This window comes from Pinus tabuliformis, chromosome J (genome assembly GCF_031772625.1).
Source record: "Pinus tabuliformis cultivar Carrire ecotype Pingquan chromosome J, CPIR1, whole genome shotgun sequence".
Taxonomy (NCBI): domain Eukaryota; kingdom Viridiplantae; phylum Streptophyta; class Pinopsida; order Pinales; family Pinaceae; genus Pinus; species Pinus tabuliformis.
The window spans coordinates 1,396,140,556-1,396,147,029 of record NC_142295.1 but is presented as its reverse complement, the minus strand read 5'-3'; the positions used below and the strand labels follow the sequence as shown (position 1 = coordinate 1,396,147,029).

Here is a 6,474-nt window from a genome sequence, read left to right as displayed (position 1 = left end):
AAATAAATATTAATGGTATACTGAATACTGCATGCAAGTTTTATGACTCACAAAAAGCAAAAACTTTTGTGGGGTCCAAACTTCAGACGAGATTCAAAATAAAATTAATGTCACAAGGGAGACAAGGAAGTCCATTAGAATAATTGGGGGGTCACCATGCAAGGAAGTGGATATTCAATATCCAGCAAATGAAACTTCTTGACTCAGTGGAAAAGGAAATAATAGGAAGTTGGGTTCAACCAGAGACTAGATGTTATTACATGGAGGAGGGGCAAGTTCTACTGGAGAGGAAGAGAAAGTCACATGTTAAATAAGTGGAAATGATCTAGATGAATAAATGTTATAATCCAAAGACCAATCTAGGTTGACCTAAGAATCTAAAAATTTTATTGAGTTCCCCTAATGAGGTATGTGGATTGATTATTATAGACAGAACATTTTAGCCTTTCACGAGCCTTTATTAGATGCCATACTTTTAAATCCAGAGGAGTGTAGATTCATCTCCATTGACCCATGGAAATAAATGAAAGTAAATACACCCTTTCCATTTTCCTTTCTTGAAACGTGTTCTTCCCAGGGAAAAGTATTGCAAAGTGTGAACATAAAACAAGAAAGTAATAGTGGTAAAGATGCCAATAGAAAAGAAGCATGCAAAGATTTAGTGATAGTGGAAGAGAGATCAAATAAGGAGCATGTGTTTTTTCACATGCTAACCTTGCGAGGAAGTATTGAGAAAGAAAATTTGGAGAGTCTAGAGATGATGGTCACTCAAGGGAAGACTTCAGAGGAGCTCCCAAGGTTTCCACCTTCCAGGCTTAAGTCAGAGGAGAGGGACCCAAACTTTTCATAGGAAGGGCTTGATAAGGAAGAAATGTCAGATCACACAGGATATAGTGTAAAGGAAATGAACATGGAGGCTTCACTTGTATTGGGATCACTTTTAGGTGTGCATGTTGGCTGGGAAATTACATCTTCAAGTTGAAAGCATACAATGGGAAGCATTCGATTGTCTGTAAGTCAAGGCATTGTTGACGATGATTTTGAACTTGTTTCTGGCCAAGCTACTATTAGTTATTGCTGGAGTGAGTATGTTGATTATCCAAACAATTATTGGGATCATGATGAATATGAGGATGATGATGGCCCAAGATACATCAAGCAGCCCATAGAAGACGAGACATGTCTTTTATCTCATGATATTGATTATTGTACTGAAAATGAAAAAGCAACTGGACATGGTAGTATTCAATATCAGAAAGACAAATATAGTGGAAAAGGTGAGGAGGATGAAAAATATTTTGTACAATAAGATTAATACTTTTCAGGTGAACAATATTTTCCATCTAAAAATATTGAAAAAATAGTTGGTTCAGACGACCGAATGGGATAATATACAATTGAGATGTCTGAAGTAAGTGATGGAAATGTATTAATAGCTCAGCATGATGGGCAATTGATGGATGAAGAGGAGTTGAACTTGATGATAGTAGAACCTGTGTGGAAAGCTTTTGTTACACAAAACAATGAGCTTGTAATGTTAGGCATGAGAGTGTTATGAGTGATCTAGAGCTTCCACGACTAGATGACTTTGGCAGTGATGATGATAAACATGGATTGGTGAGGTCTATTAGTGTAGGGATTAATAATTATGTGGTTGAGTTTGGCATTGAAGTGAGAGAAATCCTGGGTGGAGTGATAAATGAAGGAGATGTTGAATACCTCCATGATTGGGAGATTAGTATCTATGGTTCTAAGCAAGTTAAATACCGGCCAAGGAGAACCCATGAAATTTTAGACAAAACTAAAGAGTTACCAAGGCAATATTTGGCTAAATATTATGCTCTAGTAAATAACAAGTACAACTTAACAGGAGGGAGTTATGAGTTTTAGAAACATCAGAGAAAATCTAGGAATAGTCAAGATGGGCAGAGAATTTGTGAAGATCAAAACACAGTTAAACATCATTTCAAATATAGCGATGCTTACAGTAATTGTCTTAATTTTGGAGGGTTCTTGTTTCCATAGCCTTCTAGTATTGGTGATATGGTGGAATCAAAGGCAGAATCTTGAAAATATCTAAAGTTAACCAAAGAGAATACTATAGCCAGTGAGGACACAAATGACTATGGAAATGGCATAGTTGGACCTGAAGATGTCATGGCATCATGGAGGCACAAGATCAATGAAACTTCACTTATTATAAGATCAATGGATGAAAATCTAATTAATACACCATAATCTTCACACACTACTGCATCTACATATTCCAATTCTGAAGTTACTGAATGAGGATTAAGGAAAATGGATACAGACAAGAATTTGAATGAACTAAGAGGAGATCAAGAAATGGGATTAATTGAGGATGAAGAAGTTGTTGCTATCCAAGAACAAGTAATAAAATAAAGGGCACAAGAAGATGAGTTTGATACATCCAATCTCAACATTGTACATAGGAGAGACAAAATTAGCTTTGAGGAAGGTAAAAATTACCATGTTGTTCTAAACTGAGTCATTGTCAACCGCTACCATGTTATTGAATCTCTTGGTTCAACGAAATTTATCAAAGTTATACAAGCTCATGAATTGCACACATGCATGGATGTTTGCATGAAGAACATGAAGAGAAACAAGGATTTTTTTGACCAAAGTATCAATAAAATAAAGATTCTTAAGTTTTTCATCAAGAATGATCCTACTGAAAAGTACCACATTCTATGCTTGTACGATTATTTCTACAATCATGAGCATATATTCATCGTGTGTGAAATTTTGAAAGAAAATTTACATGAATTTCATAAACTTAATAGAGTCTAGAGGAGAGTTGTATTTTACTATGCCAATTTTACACTCAATTACAATTCAATGTCTGGAATCATTACAATTTTGGCATGGCATTGGTCTCATTCACTACGATTTAAAGCTCGAGAATATCCTCGTTAAAAGCTACAGTAGGTGTGAGGTGAGGGTGATAGATCTTGGTAGCATTTTCTTTCAAACGGATCATCCTTGCTCATATGTGTAGTCTCTTTATTATTGTGCACTAGAGGCTATATTAGGGCTCCCTTATGATAAAAAAATTGACATCTAGTCACTTGGATGCATTCTTGCTGAGCTCTATTCTAGCAATTTTCTCTTTCATAATGATTCCCCTGCAACATTTCTAGGTCGAGTAATTGGAATAATCATACCAATAGAGGAGGAGATTCTTTTGAAAGGCCATGATACATACAAATAGTTTTCAAAAAATCACATGCTTTATGAATGGAATTAGGGAACAAATAGGAAAGAGTATTTGATTCCTAAAAAGACTTCATTGAGACACCGACTTCCAATGGTGGATCGTGAACTTATTTATTTTGTTCCTTACCTTATTGAAATCAATCCAAATAAATGACCTTCTGCTGCTAAGGCACTAAAAAACCATTGGTTATTGTACCACTATAAACCTATCTCATCTTGATCCCTTAAGATGAGTATTGGAAAATTCTTATTGTGGGAATTGCTTATGAAATATATGAAATTTTTTTAGAATATACCACAACAATATACTAAAATCAATAGAAGCCTCCCTCCTTGAGTCGAAAGAGAAGGATGGATTGCACTAATTTTCTTAACATGAAAAATGTTAGTTGTGGTGACGTGCTTGGGAAAACAACTGAATGCTCCAGTTTTTTTGTCTTTTCTTGCTAAGAGAATGTTGTAATAATTTTTTCAACCTTTGAGGAATCAATCTACTATCACATTAATAGATGGATAAATCCCTCTTGCTCATAAGAGTGATCTCCCTAGATCCTAAAGGAAACTAGGAAAAGACAGACAATTGAATAGCTCCTTTCCTAGGCTTACATCGTTTGAATTATAAATACAAGAATAAGAATATAAGCCTTTTAACTATTTGGAAAATTATTTATGGAGATCCATGCTCCGTCCCGATGTAACTTCTCACTACTCAAAGAGACCTGAAATCATAGACATAAGAAATAGCAAAGGCATATGCAACATAACAATTCAAACAAGGTTAATCTAATGATCAATGGGATTAGAAATTGAAATTATCTTAACGAATATCAAAAGAGACATAAATCATTCATCATTTCAGTAAGAAAATACAATGGAAAAAAGTTTTCATTTGTATTAATTCGAGGACAAAGAAGAGTTTTCCAGCCTCTGACTTGATGTCATGAGGTTCCTCCCAAATGCCTCTAGCCCTCTCCTTAGATGATAAGCTTTCCCATTTAAATCCAACATCATAAGTGTAATTTTTGGACCTCCCAATCCCTCTAGCCTGTAGCCAATTTATAGGCCATGATGAAGAAGTTTCATATCCAAAAGAGAAGGATGAGATCCTCTAATTGCAGGATTAGGGTTGCTTGATGAGAGAGCATTAGGTCCATGATCTAAGCGGTATGGCTAGAATATATATGACCTAGAATATTTTAGTTGGGTTATATTTTCCCAACAATGCTTCTGGAATTCACTTTTTTTTTTACTTTTCTTTGAGTTATGTGTGTGGTCTATAGTGGAAGATAGAGCACAATTCTGTGTAGGTTTCAGGGATAGAAATTGTAAAATGCACAGAAACTAACAAGGAAAAGAACACGAGTAATATAAAACAAGTGATAAAGCCATTTAACCCAAAATTCACATATTCTTAAGGGTTTTTGATTGTTTGACTTGTAAGGTAGTGTAATGAAACATGTTTATGTATTACAAGAGATCCATTTTAACAATCAAGTGTCATGGTGACAAAATGACGTGTAACATATTGCCCCCTAAAGCGGGAAGTATGGAAGGTAGTTTTTTAAATATTGAAGTGCTTTATCAAGCCAAATATTTGATCACAAACAATGCTTGGAAACCTGCAAGAAACATTCATGCACTATAATGCAATGTATAATCATCACTAAGGTAGGCATTCCCATACTCAGAGTAAAACTAACTCAATGAACAAGTATGGAAAAAATCAAGAATCATATCAACAGTAGATATAATATAGGCATAGCCATCAACTACAAATTTGTCTACATAATCATGAATATATAACGCCCCACAGCCTGGATTAATGAAACTAGATCCATGGTCTTGATCTCCATCTCTTGATCTATAGTACAAATCTAGCCATGACAGTGAATGTCTCAAAGTCGAACATTGTAAAAACCACTTGATTACTATTGAATGATGTCAACCACTAACAAGTGTGAGAGAAATAACCAATAATGGAAATGACTCTCAACGTACTCTCAATACAATCTATATAGTTCGAAAGGATGGTCTGAAGTCAAACACTCACAGAATTGTTCGATGGAAGGCCGATTATGAGAACATGTTTTTGAAAGTGAAAAACATGTCATTAAGAAATGGAGACCTTAAGGTACTGAAGGTTTTTGGATCAAATTCCTAGATAATGTGTTGAATTCGATAGGTCGCGACTTGCTGGAGGAAAGCCTATGACACAAAACACAATGTCAAGTTTTGAACAAAAGTGTGCAAGGAATGACTTAGCGATTTCCAACACGATTGAAGGCTAAAATTTGTAAAGGAACATGAACTAACGTTGAAATTCTATTGAACACATAGTGACATGAAAATTGAGTTGGAAAAATTTTAGTCAATGATAATAGTCAAAACCAGCTGAATACTTTCAATGTGGTTCGATTTACTATATGACAAATGGATTTCCCAACGCGGACACATGTGTGATGGAGTTTCATGTTTAAGAGTGACATACTTCATTTATAATGAATGTCAAATGGATACTCTTTCCCAATTTCCCCCCACCATTACTAGCAAGTACCTCTTTGTTTCCTAACAAGCTTCAGGAGGACAAAATGTTCTTTTCATATAAGATCATCCTTCTAATGAGTCCCCCGAAGTATTTTTAACGAAACCTAGGAAGGAGTGGTTTGGTCTTGTCATGTTTAACAAGTCCTATATTGTTTAATTTTTACAAGTAAAATAAAGGGGTAAATCGATGTCATTTTCATATTTAAAGAGTTTTAAGCAGATGCAAAAATAAATCTCATTCATCCCTTTTACCGTAAAATTTTAAAAAACCCCAATAAAGTAAAGCTTAGTGTTTTTCAGTTTTAGGGACCTAGCAGAAAAACAAAAGTAAACTCCAAGGTTTTTTTTCATAAATTTAGTCCCTCAAGCCATAAAAAGGATAAAATAATGCAAAATATAACTCTACTGAGCATAATTAGTTAACATATACTTTTTCATAAATAGCACAGTTTATTCCCAAAAAGGGGTAATCTTATATTGAATGAGCAAATGTTCAATTATTTTTATGAGTTCAAACAATCAAGTACTCGACAATATTTTCATGTTTCGAGTGTTGGAAATGGGCTTAAAAGACGACTCTAGGGTTTCAATTTTTTGTAAGTTTTAACGAGTCCAAAAATGTCATAAAAAATTATTCATGTCACTAAATTTCAATTTAGTTAATAAGCAAGAAAAGATGGAAAGAACTCG

The 6,474-nt window shown here is 34.4% G+C and overlaps 2 pseudogenes; both read left to right on the top strand.

The window, feature by feature from the left end:
* Window positions 1-991: 991 nt before the first annotated feature.
* Window positions 992-1,890, top strand: LOC149232577 (uncharacterized; annotated as a pseudogene).
* A 31-nt stretch (window positions 1,891-1,921) lies between these two features.
* Window positions 1,922-3,460, top strand: LOC149232576 (uncharacterized; annotated as a pseudogene).
* The last annotated feature ends 3,014 nt before the right edge of the window (window positions 3,461-6,474 follow it).